This window comes from Sciurus vulgaris, assembly GCF_902686455.1.
Source record: "Sciurus vulgaris genome assembly, chromosome: 11".
NCBI lineage: Eukaryota > Metazoa > Chordata > Mammalia > Rodentia > Sciuridae > Sciurus > Sciurus vulgaris.
Genome location: NC_136472.1, coordinates 49,141,533 through 49,163,508, shown reverse-complemented (window position 1 = coordinate 49,163,508; position 21,976 = coordinate 49,141,533). Strand labels below are relative to the sequence as shown.

Sequence of the window (21,976 nt, the reverse complement as noted above, 5' to 3'; positions counted from 1 at the left end):
AAGATAAAAGGGAACAGAACAAACAAGGTGATTATAACTATCAAACATGCCCCACATGACCAATGGTAGAAATGAGAACTATGATATTTATGAATATTTTTCTTATTTGGAGATACAAACACCTGTGCATGATTAACGTTTTATTCTTATTCTCCTACATTTGCTGAATGCCTAACATGAGAACTATTAACAGCAGTAAATCTTTTATCATAGTATTTGCTTCATCAGATGTCAAATAGAGGACTGTGACTTGGGTAGAAAAGAGATGAACATCATTCAAGGATGGATAAGTGAAATTTTGTATCTTATTTTGGAAAGAGAGTTATATAAAGGACAGTTAGGGGCCTTATAATGTAGAGAAGCAAGATTTCACTATTGTCTTTATTTAGAAATCATGTCAAGTCACACAATAAGGGTTGTGGGGACAAGAATAGAAATTCATGGATTAGACAAAGGGGAAGGAAGGGAAGAAGGGGGTATGGGAATAGGGAAGATAGTAGAATAATCGGACATAACTTTCCTATGTTCATAAATGAATACATGACCAGTGTAACTCCACATCATGCACAAACCACAAGAATGGGATCCTAATTTGAATAAGCTATACTTCATGTATATATAATGTGTCAAAATACAACCTCTACTGTCATGCATATCTATAAAGAACAAATAAAAAAGAAACCATATGAAGTATGGGTAAAATTGTACATTAAATGTGAGATTGTAAGGGATGAATTTTAGTGTTGTTTTATTATGTCCATTTGGGAAAGATAGAACTACATTTCACCTGAAATCCCTTGCTGTTATCATTTTACTTTATTTTAGCCAGATTTTTAAAAATAAAATTGGAAGGAAGTAGTGAAATAGTAACCCTGTGTTTTTTTGGTCATAAAGTCAAATCAGATCACCAGGCAATAGGCAGTTAATGTATATTATCAGTTATCTGCTGTTGTTTAGTGCAGCACTTATCCTGTAGGAAAACCTCATGACTGAATTTGGAGAAATAGAGGCTTGAGAACCTCCTGCCAGTTCTAGTCTGTCCACATGGATTTCACTCATTCTTTCAAATTCCTTTTAGTCGTTGCTATTCCCTTCGCAAGTCCATCCTCCCTCTTATTGCCTAGTCAGATGACTATAGGCTGCAGGCTGAGACTGAAAACAAGCAAATCCCCTGGACTTCCTAAATTGTTTAGGATCAAGTGACTATAATAGTTTGTATATGTGTGTTCCCGTATTTGGCATCTATGACTGAAAACTAGTCACAGGCCCTGGAGAGGAAAACATTCTTAGTTTTATTGTAGTCTCCTTCTGTAATCATGGAAATCTTAAGTTTCAATATTTATATGTATCGGTTGTATCCATTTATTATTCCTACACACCTATATAATTATGCCCTTTGCCCTATATGCATATGTTTGTACCCTATGCGTGTGCACACACACACACACACACACACACACGTGTGTGTGTATGTATGGGTGTGTGTATATATATATATATATAGATATATATATATATATATATATATATATATATTTAAAGACAGGGCCCTGCTAAGTTTTTGAGGCTGGTCTTGAACTTCTAATCCTTCTGCCACAGTCTCTGGACGTTGCTGGGATTACAGACATACGAACTACACCAGGACATATTTTATTTTATTTATTTTTTTAGGTACAGGGATAGAACTCAGGGGCAGTCAATTACTTAACGCCTCCCTGTTACTGAGGATTGTAATCCTCCTGCCTCAGCCTCCCCAGCTTCTGGGATTACAGGTGGGCACCACCTGAACCCAGCTATTTTATCAATTTTTAACAACAAAATACTGTGAATTTGTCATTGTTCAAGCAAATATTATGCTTGTTCAGATGTGGGAAACACATTTTAACCAGAAATGACAAAAGTCAATGACTTCGGTTTTGGTTTAAAAAGGAAGTCTTTTCTCACCATTTAAAAAATGCAAAAGTGATTATTTAAGTATATTCTATGAATGATCAATTTTACCATTTTAAAATATTTCTAATTTGTGAATTATTTTCATTTGTAAATGCTTAGTTAAATTTTATATCCTATTTTCATTCTCATTTTTGTTATTTCCATTCTATTTTGAAGAACAAGAAGGATTTTCTCTTGGCTCTGGTTAGTCTTTCAACAAAACATTTTTAACATTTTTGATTTATTTTTCCCTCTCTAAGCATGTCACCCTGGGTAAAAATGCTATTACAGACCAGATTAAGAGAAAAATATGGACTTGGCATCTGACAGCAGTTACCTCTTCCAGCTCAAGATTATATTCCCTTCCAGATTTGAATTATAGTGGTAACAGATGCACCACCAGCCAATAAATGGTCTGTTATTGCATTTGTTATCATATAAAGCACAATGAACTCATAAATATTTTAATTTGAAATCCTTGGACAATAGTGGAACTCTGTCTATGTTTCAATGGTGCTGGTCCTGCATGTGGGCTATACAATTCAGGTAGAAAAAAATGGTAAAATACAAAGACAATAAAGGCCCAGAAGGTAATTATAATGTCACATTGTCTGAAAAAAATAAAAAAATAAGTTGCCTCAGAACCATTTATTTACATCACATATTGCATTTAGACTTATGCAGTAACCACCTTTATATTCAAATAAAAGCCACCTTGGGGAATATGTCTTTATGTATGTTAGAAAGTTTATCCTCAAGTTGGGCACAGTGGTGCCCACCTGAAATCCTAGAGGCTCAGGAGGTTGAGGCATAAGGATCTGGAGTTCAAAGTCAGCCTCAGCTACAGGGAGACGTTAAGCAACTCAGTAAAACCCTGTGACCTAATTTCTTTGATCCTGACCAGCATTTTAAAGTAAAAAAAAAAAAAAAAAAAAAAAAATTAGCGGTTTTGATTAGTGTGTAGTGACATCTCTTCTCATTGGTTTAATTTTCATCTCCCTAAACTGAATGAAGTTGAACATCTTATCTTGTGCTTATTTGCCACCCCTGTACAATTTTTGGTGAAATATTTGTTCATCATGCCTTTTTCCAGTTTTTCTGACTAAATTTTTTTTCAATTGAGTTTGGAAGTATTTATATGTTGTATGTACAAGTCCTTTGTCAGGTGGATATATGATTTGTAGACTTTTCTATCATTTGTAGTTTGACTTTTCAACTTCTGAAAAGGGTCTTTTACAGAGAAATGTTTTTGATTTAATGAATTTCACTTTATTAATTTTCCTTTTTGGCATTGTGCTTTTGTTGTCAAGCCAAAACTGTACATCTAGTCCTGGATCCAGATTTTATTCTACAATTTTTTGTAGAGTTTTATTGTTTTGTACTTATATTCGAGTTTTTCATGTGATTACAGTTAAACGAGAATGGAGCAAATTAACCTCAACTGGTTTCAAAAAATTCCATAAATACATCCTAACTTTGCAAAACATGAGCTAACTAAAATCAAGGAATATTTATAAAATATAGAGCAGAATTACATGTAATCTTGTTGACCATTTTGAAGAAAATTATGATTCACAAAATATTTTGTTTTGAGGACTATCTTTCTCACTTATTGTGATTGCAACTTACACTATTTATTGATATGCAAACTGCTGCTGTTCTCTCTCATCACCTTTGATGGTCTTTTTGCTGTCCACAGTAATAGTTGTATTATTCACAATAAAGTCCAAGAGAGCACAAGAAGTCTTTCCCTTTCTTACTATTAAATGTCTGCTTTGTGTTACTTCCACATATGTCTTGATTTACTGTCAACAAAATTTCTAATATTTACTTTGTATCCTATTAGTTTTGGTTATACTCTTCTTATATTCACTTCTCATAATTTAGAAGATTTAAGTCTTAAATAAGTGATTTTTCTTCAATTTTACATTCTTACAGCTTTATGTAGGAAATAACAGTTGATAAAAAGTTTCATTGGGTTTCATGACTGCAAAAAAATAGAAAAAGTGCTAAGCAAAATTAATATTTTTGTAAATAGTAAGCTGACCATAACTTGGTTCATACTTACATGACTAGATTAGTTCCTTATAATTATTAAATATGAAATGGAAAGATAATGTGTTTCTCTTCATGTGTATGTGTGTCAGAGAATATTTGTGTTAAGTATGTCACATTGGGAATACTTTGCATTTCTATTTCCTATGTAAAATAATTCTCATAGTCAATTTCTTCCATGTACGGGAATGCATCCTTTTTCAGATGCACATACATTTTGCCTAACATAAAATGAGAGTACATTTTTGCATAACATCAAACAATTTCATGTTTTGAAAATACTTTAACCTAAAGTTCAACATTCAATAAAACAATAAATTCTTTAATATATGTGAACACAAAATTTATTTAGATTGTGTAATTCACGCAATTTTTTGTAATTTTATGTGTTTTTAAATATGGTATAAATTTTGAGTCAATGTTTTAAATTTTAGAGAAAATGCAGAATACTTCATTCTATTTTGGGAAACATTGATTTTCTTCAGCAGATCAAAACAATTCCATATAAGGTCCCATTTTTCTTCCACACTAGAGTCCTTCAAAGTTAATTGATCCAAATAGTACACATAAATAAATCACACCATAACTTTATCCTCTCTCTTCTCTTTTTGTATGGGGTAAACTTAGTAATACCACTTCCCAAAAATAGATATGATAAATAAGGAAAAATATTACCTATGTAGTTGAGAATCTTGATAAACTATCTTATTCACATGATCATGGTTAACATCACCACTAATACGATATGGCTATCACATGACCTTCAATAGTTATTTTAACAAAAACATTTCATCTCTGACAATGACTTTCAAAACATATAACTCTAATAGTAAATTTTATAAATTTAGTCAGTTCTTATTTGAAGCATATTCTGTGAAATTTTTGGCTAATTTTCCTCAAAGTAACTAGGAAATTGTCACAGACTGGAGACTCAGGAGACATGATGATTAAATGAATTGTATTCTAAATTGGATTTTAGTACAGAAAAGGAGCCTTAACAGAAAAACGGGAAATATAATTAAAATCTTCAGTGTAGTTTTTAAGAATATACTGATGTCAGTTTCTTTAGCATTATTACATGTATTTTAGTAATGTTAGATGTTAACAATGGAAGGAACCAAAGCTAGGAAAAAGATATATGTAAACTCTCTTTATAATCTCTGAAACTTTTATAAAAATTTAAAAATTCTACAAAATAAAAATTATATATCAATGGACTAGACTCAAAGATTTTTACCGTGAGACTCTTTATATTAAAATAAAAGCATATTTCATGGGTATTAAAAGATATTTGGGATGTGGGTTAATTGTAACTTTTATTTCAAGTCAGGGGACTTTGGATTACTATTATCTGTATCATTACATTAAATATATACTGGTTAAAACCTCTACAACTCTTTTCAACACCAACCCTAAATTGTGAACTTAAACTCAGCATTTATGTAGTATAAATTTAGGAAATTTTTCTCTAGCGATAATACTTTGAAAGGTACTTTAAAGGTAACTTTTCTACCTTGAAAGGGACTTTAAAGATAATCTACTCCTCAATTTCTACTTGCTTTTCCTGCATCTATTTTTCCAAAGTGGTGATCTAATTTGCTTATACATCTAGTTAGATGAAGTTTCCATTCATACAAAATAACATATGAACTGATTGGTGGCCATTATTATTAGATTACTCTTTATATTGAAAACAAATTCAATTTTCCTATAGCTCCCCAAACAGGCATTAGTTCTGTCTTGTAACTCCCACACAAAAATGGTTTAAATTTTTTTCCATTGAGCATGTTTTGCAGTATTATAGACAGAAATCAATTCCCCACAAAAGTTCTTGTTTTCTGTTGGTAAAAAGTAAAGCGTTATTATTAAGGATATTTTAAATTCCTCTGGTGAATGAATGAAGGTTAAATAATGCCTAAGTTAAAGAGGAGAGTGAAATTCTAGGCATTTACTACCCCTCCCATTTTTTTTTTCATTTTTTAGCAATTCCATATATTGTCCCACTTTCTTCCACAGAAGAAAATTTAGATTTTCTAAAACATATATCATTAATCACTTTTTTCACCATAATCTCAATAAATTAAGGCCTCAACCTCTCCACCCCTCCCATTTTGAAAACCACACCCTGGCTTCCACACTTTAGGGCAGCCTCTATTCACATCTCATGCCATCCTCCTTGGGCACTGCTGCTCTCCCTACTACTACCGTACCAACACTTACCATACTAAATCTTTCCATTTTACTTGGGAAAACTGTATTGGAGAAGATAAAATGGTGCACAGTAAGATACACATATTTATTACCTATTAATTTAGGGAAACGTGCATGGTGCAATTTGAACAAGACCAATGATATTTTCTTAAAATATCACCAATTTGTTCATTTTTTAACTTTCTATTCAAAATTTTAGGTTATTTATAATCAAATAATCATATTTGAAGGGAACAGTGATGAAAGTGTCTTCTGAAGAAAACCAGATGAGAAATGTAATATTATTAGAAAAACTGCTATGTGGAAGATGTAAAATTATTTTGTTCCATTAGCGTGAACAGTAGAACTAGAACCAATTGGACAAAAATACAAAGAGATACATTTCATTTGCTAAGTTTAAATGGCATACCCAAATTAGTCTACAAAATAGCACCCTTCCCAATCTATTCATCCCAAGTTGTCCCAAGTTTAGTAAATGGCATTGCTGTCTGATCAAATTAAATCCTAAAGTTACATCTTCATTGTTTGATTTCTTTTAATTTTTTCCTCACTATACCTAATCCACATTCAAAGAGATTAATGGTAATTGTTCATATGTTTAATAGTTACTGAGTTGACTAAATAAGAAACTAAATATAATTAAGGCAAATTGATTGACTTGTGGATCAGGTATAGTCAACTTTCAAATATATCTTGATACGACCTACTTTTCTCTATCTCCACTGGTATGACTATAGTCCAAGCCAGCTTTTCTCTCTAGTTCTAATTAGTGTCCCTGCTTCCATTATTGCTCTTTTATGACAGCATTTTTTTCTGAATGATACTGCTTCTTAGAATGAAAGTGTATATTCAATTGAATCCATATGGTCAGGTATGACATTTACATCTCCAACGTTTTTTTGATGGTTTTTAATTGTTTCCCACCCTGTTCTAGATGATACACAAACATTTTATTTTTTCTTGAAATATGTCAATTTAATTATCTGCCTTTGGAAATTTTTCTCTTGTAGAGTGTTCCTTTTTCTTTATTCATTCAGCTTCTTCTCATCATGACTGTGATTACATATGTTTTCTTGAAGAGGACTTTGGCCACTGAATCTGAAATAACTGTCGATTACTATTACAGTCTCATTTGTTAGAGGGTTAGTTTCATAAGAATGGGAACCATATCTATCTATGGTCATACTATTGGTTGTCCATTACTTGGAAGAATATTTGGCACCTGGTTATAGTAAATAACAGTAAAGATCAGAGAAAAGCTACATGAAAGTAAAAGGTCACCAAACGACTTAACCATCACTGGAGGTAATGAATATGTCTGTTTTAGAGTAGAATTCAACCATCAAAATGGAAGGCTATCTTAGATAACCATTAAAATTTTATTAGGCCTGAGAATCTGTAGATTTATATCTTGAACCTTTACATTGAAAAGCTCTTTGGAATATAGTCTATAGAGAGGATGCTTATATGGACTTGGGAAGTAGACTGAACAAGTTCTCATATTTAAAGTTTTTCTTGACCTATTTACTTCTCTCTCCCCAGGATTCTGATCTGTCAACAGCAATCAATGAAAACTGTTCTTATCACTAATGGCTATTGAGTTAATTAGATTGGAAACAAAATAGAATGAAGAAAAATGCCTAGCATATACCTCTCAGATTATGTGATCAATGTAACTTTAATATCCAGGTCTATTATTTCATATTTTCACAACAAAGATCACATGTTTTTCATGGTGGTTATATGCCTTTCATGGATTTTCTAAAATTAACCATATTAACATAATTTCTGGGCTATACTCTGATATCTGGTCCTCTTTATTTCTTCACAATTCTCATGAGCCATCTATTTATGCAGTGTATAATCCACATGTCCTGTAGAATGTACAGTATAACATATCTGGGGGATCTTTTACTTTTATACCATCCTGTAAGACTCATCATATTTTCCATATAGTTATAAAGGTAAGGAACCTATGGAGATTACATTTAGTCAGTTTAAATATAGATGAAAACATATTTAAGGAACAATAGCCCTGATTTTAGGGCTGATTAGCAGATGACTAAAGTTTTTCTTTTAAATGATTTCCTGTGATTAAAAGACTGTGGTTCTAAGCCGACATGTTGAAGATCTGGACCTACTTTTTCTTCTATAATCTGCAGGGTCTCTGGTCTGATTCTGAAGTCCTTAATCCATTTTGAGTTTAGTTTCGTGCATGGTGAGAGATATGGGTTTAGTTTCATTCTGTTGCTTATGGATTTCCAATTCTCCCAGCACCATATGTTGAAGAGGCTATCTTTTCTCCATTGCATATTTTTGGCCCCTTTGTCTAGTATGAGAAAATTGTATTTATTTGGGTTTGTGTCCGTGTCTTCTATTCTGTACCATTGATCTACCTATCTATTTTGGTACCAATATCATGCCGTTTTTGTTACTATTGCTTTGTAGTAGAGTTGAAGATCTGGTATTGCGATACTCCCTGTTTCACTCTTCCTGCTAAGGATTGCTTTAGCTATTCTGGGTTTCTTATTCTTCCAGATGAATTTCATAATTGCTTGCTCTATTTCTGTAAGGTACATCATTGGGATTTTAATTGGAATTGCATTGAATCTGTATCGCACTTTTGGTAGTATGGCCATTTTGACAACATTAATTATGCCTATCCAAGAACATGGGAGATCTTTCCATCTTCTAAGGTTTTCTTTAATTTCATTCTTTAGTGTTCTGTAGTTCTCATTGTAGAGGTCTTTCACCTCTTTTGTGAGATTGATTCCCAAGTATTTTATTTTTTTTTGAGGCTATTGTGAATGGGGTAGTTTTCCTAATTATTCTTTCCAAAGATTCATCACTTATGGATAAAAATGCATTAGATTTATGTGCATTGATCTTATATCCCACTACTTTACTAAATTCAGTTTTGAGTTCTAAAAGTTTTCTGGTGGAATTTCCTGGTTCCTCTAAGTATATAATCATATCATCAGCAAATAGGGATAGTTTGAGTTCTTCTTTTCCTATTTGTATCCCTTTAATTTCTTTGGTCTGTCTAATTGCTCTGGCTAGAGTTTCGAGGACAATGTTGAATAGAAGTGGTGAAAGAGGGCATGCCTGCCTTGTTCCAGTTTTTAGGGGGAATGCTTTCAGTTTTTCACCATTTAGAATGATATTGGACATGGATTTAGTGTAGATGGCCTTTACAATGTTAAGATCTTCAACATGTCGGCTTGGGACCAGACTTCCTCAACAGGACTCCCATAGCACAAGAAATAAAAGCGAGAATCAATAACTGGGATAGATTCAAACTAAAAAGCTTTCTCTCAGCAAAGGAAACTATCAGCAATGTGAAGAAAGAGCCTACAGAGTGAGAGAAAATCTTTGCCAATCATACTTCAGATAGAGCACTAATCTCCAGAATCTATAAAGAACTCAAAAAACTCTACACCAAGAATGCAAATAATCCAACCAACAAATGGGCTAAGGAAATGAATAGACACTTCACAGAAGAAGATCTACGAGCAATCAACAAGTATATGGAAAAATGTTCAACATCTCTAGTAATAAGAGAAATGCAAATCAAAACCACCCTAAGATTCTATCTCACCCCAATTAGAATGGTGATTATCAAGAATACAAGCAACAACAGGTGTTGGTGAGGATGTGGGGAGAAAGGTACACTCATACATTGCTGGTGGGGCTGGAAATTAGTGCAGTCATTCTGGAAAGCAGTGTGGAGATTCCTTAGAAATCTTGGAATGGAACCACCATTTGACCCAGCTATCCCACTCCTTGGCCTATACACAAAGGACTTAAAATCAGCATACTACAGAGATACAGCCACATCAATGTTCATAGCTGCTCAATTCACAATAGCCAGATTGTGGAACCAATCTAGATGTCCTTCAATTGATGAATGGATAAAGAAACAGTGGTATATATATATATACAATGGAATATTACTCATCCATAAAGAATGAAAAATTATGACATTTTCAGGCAAATGGATGAAATTGGAGAATATCATGCTAAGTGAGATAAGCCAATCTCAAAAAACCAAAGGAGGAATGATATCGCTAATAAGTGGATGATGACACATAATGGGGGGTGGGAGGGGTTAGTGTTAGGGTTAGATTTAGGGTTAGGGAGGAGGGCAAGAATGGAGGAAGGAAGGACTGTATAGAGGGAAGAGAGGGGTGGGAGGGGTGGGGGGAAGGGAAAAAATAACAGAATGAACCAAACAACATTACCCTATGTAAATTTATGATTACACAAATAGTATGCCTTTACTCCATGTACAAACAGAGAAACAACATGTATCCCATTTGTTTACAATAAAAAAAAAAAGAATGCAGGCAAAAAGGAACTCTTACACACTGTTGATGAGACAATAACTTAGTACAGTCACTATGGAAATCAGTATGGAGACCAGTAGAATAGAGGATGGGAATAAAGGGTAGGGAAGAGGGCAGGGCAAGTGGAGGTACTGGGGAACAAAATTGACCCGACTATGTTATGTGCAAGAGTGGATAGCCACAGTGAAACCCACGATTCTGTGTAAATATTATTTATCAATAAATTTTTTTCTAAAAAAGAAAGAAAAAAAAAAAAAAGACTGTGGTTCTAAAGTTTGCTAAGGCCAAGGATTTAAAGTAGTGATAGAAACCTCACATGAATGGGTAATATTCTTATGGAAAACTTCTTCCTAAATACTACCAAGATTTTCTAGATGTATTAATAGAAAATCCTATGGAATAAATTATTTGATATTTTTGAGTGGTAAAATAAAAGGTAATTTTACTAATGAGAATGAGTCTTTGTGAAGAGGAAAGTTGCAATATTTATTATTTTCTCAGTATGCAATAACTCTTAAAATTTTTTTATATTTTTAGGGGCTGCATTTTGATTAGCTTTTTAATTAATTTTTATTAGCGCTTTGTAGTTATACACACTATTTGGCATAATTATGCAAGCATGGGATATAGTTTGCCCAATTAAGTCCTCAGTACTTCCCTTTCCTCTAGTTTATGGTTTTGCTTGTATTTATTTATAGCGTTTTTTTTTTTTTTTTTTTTTTTTTTGAGTGAGTGCCTTATGGATGTACACAAAGGTGAGATTCCCTGTGCTAATTTTATCTACGTACATAGGGAAGTTGGTCAGTTTATTTCCACTGTTCCCTGTTCCTTCCCCACCCTCTTCCTTCCTCCTCAATCTCCCTCCTTTACTCCACTGATCTCACTTCTGTTTTTCACAAGATTCCACACACCCCATTTTCCCCCTATTTTGATCTAGCTTCTGCATGTGAGAGAATCATTCTACCCTTGAATTATTTCACTTAGCATGATATTATCCAGTTCTACCCATTTGCCAGCAAATGCCATAATTTCATTTATGGCTGAGTAAAACTCCATTGTGTATATACCAATATTCATTAGCTTGATATACTTTAGTGTCTGACTTTCCAAAATTAGGTTGTTTTTGTGAAACCAAGTAATATGAGTAAAATTAGTTGAACTATACTTGATTATAGCAATATGATTATCTTCATGATTATGGAGTAAAAGAGCTTTTAAAAATTAAATAAAATATAATTTTGTATTTGATATTGTTAGAATGTTATTAAATATTTGAATAAAGTTTATTGGCATGGGAGAAGGTTCCAATGTGATTGTATAATTAAAGTTACATTTTTTGTTGAATATTAAAATAAAAGTATTTTCATATGATTCATATATTCCACTTTGCAAAAACAAAAAGAGATTTCATTAAAAAATGATGGCAATTAGCTCATTTTAGTGGTGACAAAATATTTAATGAACCAAAATTTAAAATACAAAAGTAAAAGCAAAAGCAAATTTTCTATTTACTCAAATATCATGCTTAATTATAGCAAGACAAATATAAATGGAATATTTTAAAATGTAAAATACCACAATTATAAAGTTTAAAATTTCATGGTTTTCATTACCAAAATACCTAGTTGTTCCCTCGAGTATATTACCTTGTTTAATTCAAAGATTTTATGTAGTCCTGAGAATGTGTTTTAATGTCAGAAAAAGAGATCTTTAATTAAAAATCCTGTGCTCTAATAATGAAAGTCCATCTCGACTTGACCTAACACTTGTGACAGAGCCATGGGCCTGTTCTGTAGAGTTTCAGTAAAAGAGTGAACAAAGTGATAGAGGACAGGAATATGTTGCAATAAACCCGGAATACCTATAAGCATGTTCAGTGGTTTATTGGGCCATAATGTTTTGCTAAGCGTGTGAGGGCACTAGAGAAAAGTAATTTCAAAGATTTTTATTTTTCTGAAAACATTGCTGTCAGAGTGTCTTACATAAAATTTTCATGTAGGTATTATGCTGGAAATCTTTCATTTTAAATGGACTGATTTACAATTAAAGCCCTGTGAAATTAAACTGCTAATATTATTGTGTCACATAATTTCATTATATCAATGTATAGAGAATAGTATAGCAGTGTATAATGTATACAGAATATCATATATAGGTATAGAAGAAATATATATATGCACTTGAAAATATACATATATATGTATATATGTATATAAAGTATATATATACTTAACAAATGTGTATATACTTTAAAAAGAATTGAGCTGGTTTGCAATTAAATGATCAAGCTCTTCATTTTCTAAGAAATTAAATAAGTTCCTGATTGCAGAAAGATTTATGTAAATCATCAATTCTTTCTTAACAGAACTTTAATGTTGCAAAAATTTTAAAATGTATGTGACTTTAATTAAATGAGCAAAATAATCCAGGGTAAAATTGTTAACTTATGAACTGTAGTAATTCTCTACAGTAACTGTGTCTAATTCTACATGGACAATTTGAACAAACATGACCATCTCACATATATTCCATCAGAAATAGCCTAAACTCCCCAATTAAAGAAAAGTTAAAGTACATAAATGTAAGCAAGTTAACATTAGGTACCTCAACTTCTCTTGGGGACACTAAATTTGATTTAAATGTAGAGCACTAATTGCTGCAGTTAGATTATTACACAGATAGGAGGCAAGACTAGTTAAAATTACAGGTGCGAAAGCTGGGAGGGATGTGTAAACTAAAGGTATTCAACCTAATCCAGCAGGCAAGGGGCTTAATAGGCAGTGCGTTATTATATTAATAGTCAAGGGAAGGCTCAGAAAGCAAGTGAATATTGGAGCCACATCTGTAATTGATGAGTTTGTTTTAAACTATTTGGTCTAATTTAAAGTTGCTTCAGTAAACACACAGTTATTGTAAGTAAAAAAAAAAAAGAAGAAAGGTAATGAAGGAGTAATTCTGGACTATTTTAAATAGATGAGCTAAAAGTAGTATTTGATTGTGGCCTTACCTTAGAGTTTAATGTTTCACATTATATAATGGATTTTCAAAGTTGGAAGTGATTTTTGAAATCATTTATCCCCTCCTCTCAGAGTAAACTCCTCCTTACACCCAACAACTTAATGGCACTGCTGGATGTAAATGCAGCTGCCACATTCCTTTTCTCATGATTTTTCCACTAGCTAAACGCTGTAGCCTTTCTTTCTGAAAAATATTTAATAATTCATTGAATGTAATTAAAATACTGTTCTTCAGTAGAATTTCATGGTATGTAATATTCATCTTCTTTTGGATCCCCTGAGTTGATTCTAATTAGAAAGAAAAGCAAATGAAGAACTCTATTCACATCAAATGCAATATCACAAGGTTTCACAATTTTATTTTCTCCTGAATCCTAGACACTTCTGTAGAAATTATTAACTTCAGTAGGTTAAAAATATATAAGTTTAGAGAATATGACTTACTTGGTTGTAATGATTAACAAATGTCTAAAAATATTCACAACACAAGAGAAATAAATGGTGAATTTGGTAAGGTGCAAAGTGTGTTGAATTGAATGAAATTTCTGCACCTCTCCACATATTTGTTTCTTTGTATTTAATCTTGAGTTGAACAGAATTCATCTATATACTACCATTTCATTCTCCACTAGCCTCAATGTGTCCAAATTAAAATATTAACAAGATTACCACTAACTTAGTATTTTCACTTTATATCCAGTAAATCATCTTGACTGTCTTATAATAAAGCCAATGATAATTGTGATTAATATTTCAAAAGGAAAATTATGGATGCAAAAATGTCACTTAATGATTTTTAAAATTTTATGCCAATTATTATGTGGGTAGGCTTTTAAAAATATTTTTAATTGTTCTAATTTGTTGTACATTAAAGTATAATACATTTATACATTTTGATAGATTATATATAAATGGAGTGTAATCTCTCATTTTTCTGATTATACATCCTGGTCAACTTTTATTATTGCTTGTAACCTTGATAATTGCCAGTCTTATTGGAGTTAGATGAAATCTTAGAGTAGTTTTGATTTGCATTTCTCTAATTGCTAGCAATATTGAACATTTTTCATATATTTGTTGATTGTTTATATTTCTTGTGTGAAGTATCTGTTCAGTTCCTTAGTCCATTTTGGATTGAGTTATTTAGTTTTTTGGTGTTCAGTTTTTGAGTTCTTTATATATCCTAGAGATTAATGCTTTATCTGAAGTGCATGTAGTAAAGGTTTTCTCCCAATTTGTAGGCTCCTTTCTACATTATTGATTGTTTCTTTTGCTGAAAAGAAGCTTTTTAGTTTGAGTCCATCCCATTTATTGGTTCTTGGTTTAACTTTTTGTGCTTTAGGGGTCTTGTTAAGAAAGTCAGATTCTAGGCCAACATGGTTAAGATTTGGGCCTACTTTTTCTTCTAGTAGTCACAGGGTATCTGTTCTAATGCCTAAGTTTTTGATCCACTGTGAGTTGAATTTTGTGCAGGGTGAGAGATAAAGGTTTAATGTCATTTTGTGACATGTGGCTTTCCATTTTTCCCAACACTATTTGTTGAATATGCTATCTTTTTCTCCAGTGAATGTTTTTGGCACCTTTGTCTAGTATGAGATACCTGTATTTATGTGGGTTGTCTCTGTCTTCTATTCTGTACATTATTCTATGTGTCTTGGTTGGTGTCAATACTATGCTTTTTTTTTTTTTTTTACTACTATAGTATAGTTTGAACTCTGGTATTGTGATGCCTCCTTCTTCACTCCTCTTGGTAAGGATTACTTTGGCTATTCTTGGTCTCTTATTTTTCCAAATGAATTTAATGATTGCTTTTTCTAGTTCTATGAAGAATGTCATTGAAATTTTAATAAGAATTGCATTAAATTTGTATAATGCTTTTGGTAGTATGGCCATTTTGATAATATTAATTCTGCCTATTCAGGAGCCTAGGAGGTATTTCCATCTTCTAAGGTCTTTTTCAATTTCTTTTTATAGTGTTCTGTAGTTTTCATTGTAGAGGTCTCTCACCTCTTTTGTTAGATTGATTCCTAAGTATTTTATTTTATTTTTTTGAGGTGATTGTGAATGGGGTAGTGTTCTTTATTTCTCTTTCAGTGGATTCATTACTGATATATAGAAAGGTGTTGGATTTATGTGTATTGATTTTTATCCTGCTATTTTGCTGAATTTATTTATTCATTCTAGAATTTTTTTGGTGGAATTTTTTTGATGTTTAAATATAGAATCATATCATCAGCAAACAGTGATAACCTCGTGTTTTAATAACATACATGCTAACAACAGCAATAATAGCAGAAGGTAATTTGGATTTTTAAAAAATTGAAATGCTATAGAAAAGGGACTGTGGACATTTATTCTCCTATAATGGGATTCCTACCTTTGAAGATGAATTAACAAATTTGAATGTTATTATATTGATTAGAAACAAAAGGTTCTAAAACTAACTATTGGAATTGTAATTTATTGCTTTACTGAAATCTTTCAGTATATAAGGTGTGTCAGGGAAACGAAGAGTAAGAATACAGTTGGTCCTTACAAGAGGGTTGGAAGTGGAGACTGAAAAATTTTAGTCATCCTTCAGTCTTCTCTTGGTCCTGTATGCTACTGTTCATTCTTTCTTATCTGAATTTGCCTTCTGTTTCCAAGAACTGGCCTTCTCTGAAAATGTCACAAAATATCTGAGACATGACTTAAAACATTCAGCCAATTTTTGACATAGACTAAATGAACATCTCTTAAGAGAGATGTTGCTTGATTAGTAGGGTCAGTTGCCCATCATTATTTTTAAGGAAGTACAGGTGCCATTATGTGGTAAAATTATGACTGCTTACAGGATCATTTCTGTCTCTATGGAGTAGGTAATTCCAAGAAAAGGAGTAATGGTTCCTGGATTGAATAAAAGATGCATTATAAGTATTTCTTTCATTACATTCCAGGCACACTGTTCAGTACAAATGATATGCTAAATAACTAATTTTGAATAAACAGTTCTTTAGAATAAACCCTAATTTCTCATAATGGTAGCATCCATTATTTCTGGAAGCATATTTTTCCTAACCTCACTAATTTATGGAGGAACAATAAAAAATAATAACTGCTATTCATGAACTCTTATTTTGTGCCTGAAACTGTTAAATCCTGTTGATATAATCAACAAAACCAACAGATAATTGTTTTGTTAAATTATTTCATTTCTCAGACACAAGAAATCAGTTATATGAAACATGTAATTGCAACTGTGATCTTTGTTCACAAAGGAAATAAAGGATGGTAGAAAAAAAAAATGCAGCCAAGTAATCTCTCTTATTTGATTCTTACAGTAATCCTGTTGCATAGTGTTACAGATGACTTATCTGACATTTATAACTATTAATTTTTATACTCAGTGTCACAGGGGGGTGAGGCACAGATTAAATTGGAACTGAAACATTCCGATATGCACATTCTTGTTCATGCTTACACATGGAAGTTGTGATACATGCACCATCAAATACCTAGTTATTCTTGTCACAGAGTAAAGCAAGAATATGTTTGCTGACTTGAAATCACATACTTTCTCCTGCCAATGCTTTTTTCTCTACAGAAATAAATAAAAGTGAGGAAAGAGTGAGTTCAGCATTCTCATGAATTTAATAGACAAAAAATGCCAAATCAATTTAGATTTTGTTACTAATAGTGACATAAAATCTCAAATCCATACTTTTCTTTTGATTTACCTGTGTGAGAGGAAAATATTTCTCATAAAAGTCATGCAGGCACAGATATAATCTTTTGAATTTTACAATTACAGAGGCATTTATGGTAAGAAAAAAGTTTTATATTTTGTATTAAAAGAAAATGAGATTCATTTCAGTGCAACCACACAAATAAAGTGAGAAAGTCTGCTTAAGAAATCCATCAGTTTGGATGTCTTTTGTAATTGCAAATTGTGCTGCTTTATTTCATTGTTGAGCATAATCCAAAAATCAGATTATTGCTATGAATCTTATTTTCTATGAAAGAATTGTTAATTAGATGGCATGCTTCTTATCTAATTTTATAATTGTGCATTTGTTCTCTTTCTGATTTTACAGAGAAAAGCTCTACTCTAGATTATTAAGATTATTTACCTTTGTAAATCACTTAATAGAGTGTGCTGTAATAGCTAAAGATAATTACTAAACTTTATTGAGAGCTTATCATTTACATCATAAACCTCAGAAATATTTAACAGTGCAGATCTCAACATTCTGCTATGTTTACTTCAGAACATTAATAGGTGTCCATATTCAAAATAAGCTTACTATTTTCATACAAAAAGGACAAGCTGTAGTGATAGTTTCTCAGTGGTAGCTTGTTTCTCAATGCATTTCCTTTATATCTGACTTTGTGCTCTGCTTACAAAGACATGATTTCTTCTACATTCTCAAATTTTCATGAGGGGTAACTAAATACTTCAAATAGTTCCCCAAAAATAATTAAAGGCAATAAGCCATATTTAAGGCTCTTACAAATTTTTCTCACTTTTTTGAGAATTGTGATTACTTTATTGTGTGTCTTTTACTTTTAACTTGAGAGGTTTTTTTTTTAATTAGTTTTAATTAGTTATACATGACAGCAGAATGCACCAGGATACATCATACATAAATGGATTATAATTTCTCATTTTTCTGACTGTATATGATGTAGAATCACACTGGTCCTGCAGACATATATATGTCTGTCAGTGAAATAAGCCAATCCCAGGAAAACAAAGGTCAAATTTTTTTTTGATATGCAGATATTAACGCACAATAAGGGTGGGGGAGCCACAAAAGAATAGAGTTATTTTAGATTAGGTAGAGGTTTTTGCTTGGTTTGTTTATCATACTGAGAATGAAACCAAGGATACTGTACCACTGAGCTACCTCCAGAGTCCTTTTATTACTTTAAATTTTGAAACAAGGTCTTGCTAATTTGCTCGGGTTGGTCTTGAAATTGTGATTCTCCTGCCTCAGCCTCCCAGGTACCTGGCATTATAGGGGTGTGCCATCATGCCTGACTGTCTTGGAAGACTTTTCATGCTGTATGAAATCTAGATTTGGCATGATCAACAAAGTTCTATGATTCCAATTATTAAAATATTAAGCAAATCTGTAAAGATTGTGGTATGTCATGTTTTCTATGGTATTCCAGAAAGACTGGTGACATATAGAGATATTAAAAATATTGAAACATTAACAACAAATGTATTCCAAACCTTTTTCATGAAAGTTCAATACATCTTCTCTCTAAATAGCATTTGTCTGTATGACTGAGTTCTTAAGTGAATTAGATGGTGTGAAATTGTGTTCTTTAGAAGGTCAATAATTGAAATTATTATTTTCATCTAAGGTGTTAAACCACAAGCACTGTGAAATGCACATGTGAAAGTCAGTAGGCCAGGGGAGTGAGCTCGACTGGGAATAGAAGACAGAGGATAATTAAGAAAGCAGTGAGTACAGTTGCTTCAGATAAAAATTCCAGCCTCAACATTTATTGGCTACAAATTTGGGCATGCTAGTAAACCTCTACGAAGTTACTTCCTCATCCATAAAGGTGCAAGCCATTGCATCCACATTTATACGCTTTTTTATTCATCTCTATGTTGCTATTGCTTAATTCATTGCCAGACACAGGGTGTATAATCAAAAGTGATTCTTTGTGTGAATGAACAAAGTTAATGGATGAAAGAATATGTCAATAGCTTATGGAATTTTAGAATTGAGAGTTTAGATTTTATGTAAATGTTTGTTCCTGAATCAATGCCTAAAATTCATAGAAACATACTTTGATTTATAGACTGGAAGAACACAGAATCTCCAGCAAGTTTCATAATGAACGCAAACAATTAGAAATATGCGATAAAACAGCTATAAGAAATACTTTAATAAAGTGCCAAAGTATTTTAAATGACAGAATTTCCTTCAAGCACACTTCAAAGCAATTTATTTTTTTTTCTGTTACTTATGCATTATTTTTAAAAAAATTGTCTCCAGTGACTTGTTCAATACTGGGCACATAGTAGATTCACAATTTTCATGTTATGACAATTTTTATGCGCAAGAAGGGCATTTCATTAATAGAGAAAGTCAGGTTAAATGATCTCAGAAGCAATAACAAATGGAGAGGGTCTGGGGAAGGATTGTCTACATGTGTTGAATGGAATGATGTAGGGTGTGGAACAAATGAAGTTCCAGAGAGAATAACATTGCAATGGGATGCATATGTTATTTTTTTGTCCAGCAAATATAGGAAAGGGCAATATCTCAAACTAATTCTATAGCAGTTTTACTGAGATAAAATTCATATAATACAATTCAGTTAATGAAATTGCACAGTCTAACAATTTCCAGTATAGTCACAGAAATGTGTAGCAATTGCTACAACTAATCAGAAATCATTGATTCAAAATATCAATGTCTCAAGATTATAATATTAAATACTATGTATACAAATTACTAGATACAGCACTTGACATCTTTTAAATATCTTTTTCAAAGATACTTTTATTTCTTCAAATTTGCTATTTATCAGGAGTGACTGAAATAAAAAATATAATTGAGTCCCATCATTATTGTCATCATCATCATGGAAATGGTTTTAAGAGAAAACTGGCCAGATGAATATTATTGCTTCCCATTTTCAACCAGTAAATAGTTGTCATTGATAAACAGCCAAGAATCTACCCAGAATGCTCAAGATATGCTATATAATACAACATGCCTGTTCACAGCAGGGGAAAACCTAGGAAATAACTTATGTGAACTTCTCGATTGCCTCATCCAGCGAGTACAATAAAGACTCGGCTCTCAAATGAAGTTTTAAGGTCTTTATTTTTATGGGAGAGCTTCTGAGCCGAGTGCCTGGTTCTTCCTCCTCCTCCACCGCCGCCGTCTTCTTCTTCTCTTGTCACGCAGCTCTCTCTCTCCTCCTTCTCTTGTTGTGTAGTTTTCTCTCTCCTTCTTTTCTCTCGTGCAGCTGTCACTTCTCTCTTCTTCCTCTCTTGTCGCACCACGGCCGCCTCTCCTCTTTTCTTGTCCCACAGCTGCTGCCTGCCCTCCTTGCCTTGCTTGCTCTGCCTTACTTGCCTTGCTTGCTCTCCCCACCGCCCCAAAATACGCACCTTTATGGGATATAACAGTCAATCACCTTAATGGGTCAGGCGTTTGGCTCGTGGAGACTTAATGGTGGGTAATGAGGACATGTACTGATCACGAGCTAAGCACGGACGCGGAGGAGATCAGTCAGCCAATAGAAAGCACTTGCAGCTGGGCTTCTCGGCGCCATAGGGCGAGGCCAGCTACCACTGCAGGCCCTACAGGGCAGCGGCCTCCAACACTCGATTTCATTGTACAAGACAAGTACAAAAAAGCACCATCCATGCCTCTAAACATTGGACCATGCACCCTTGAACAAAGTTTTCCCTCTTCATCACAAGCAATCTTCCTCCAGCCAGTGTAAATGATGTCAGTTCCTTTGTGCCCTGACTGCATCATCATGTGGTGGTGCACAGTATGAAATGGATAGGAAGTCAACCCAGCAACGTCAGTGACAGATTGTGCAATCATCCAACTGATAAAGATGTGAGTATTCTTGGAATCTGGAAGCCTTACTTTTGCAGTGTCATAGATACTAAAGTACACAGCTCGGTACATGATAATACCCTACACAGACACATTAAAGTCTTGGTACAGATCCTTAATTCCATTAGATTTGTAGATCTTAACCAGGCAGTCACTGAGGCCTTTGAATTCCCTTTCAGCTCTGGCTTTTCCCACATCAGCTGTTAGATGGGTTCAGGCAAAATCAGGAGGATACACAAAACACAAGGATGTGGCCCCTGCAGCACCACCTAATGCCAGGTTCCCTGCAAAGTAGCTCCAAAACTGGGTCCTCTTGTCCACACCACCCAGGAAGATCTGCTTTTATTTATCTTTGAAGGCAAAGTTGAGAGCCTGGGTGGGGAAGTATCTGATGACATTGGCCAGGTTACCATGCCAGAAGGACAGGACTCCCTGCTCCTTGGGGATATGAACCACGCCATCTATAATGCCCTTGTGCTGCTTTTCTGTGGTGATTTGCTTGCTGGCATGCTCTACCTGTGGCAGCAGCTTGACCTGCTTGCTGGGTGTTACCGCAGTCTTTGGAGATGGCTGAGGTCACTCCACCAGCCAGAAAGTCCTTGGCGAAAGACACAGTGGCATCTGTCATGTTGGAAGAGGAGGAGGCAGGCGACTGGGGAACAGAACTGGGCTAGGAACTGACTTTGACTCCCTCCCAGGCTCTGGCTATTAAATATCTTTTAATAAATTTCAGTCACATGTTTTTAATTCAAGTAAATTTTATGTGACAAAAATCTATGAAATGTCCCTAGAGTTTTCTCAATCTCCAACTGCCACAATCATTACATTTGGA

The 21,976-nt window shown here is 33.2% G+C and overlaps 1 pseudogene across 1 annotated transcript; it reads right to left on the bottom strand.

The window, feature by feature from the left end:
• Nucleotides 1-18,952: 18,952 nt before the first annotated feature.
• On the bottom strand, nt 18,953-21,772 carry LOC306639818 (ADP/ATP translocase 2-like; annotated as a pseudogene). Its single transcript has 2 exons — nt 20,881-21,772; nt 18,953-18,978 (listed from the first exon to the last, which is right to left on the bottom strand). The product of its transcript is annotated as an ADP/ATP translocase 2-like (transcript).
• Nucleotides 21,773-21,976: the final 204 nt, after the last annotated feature.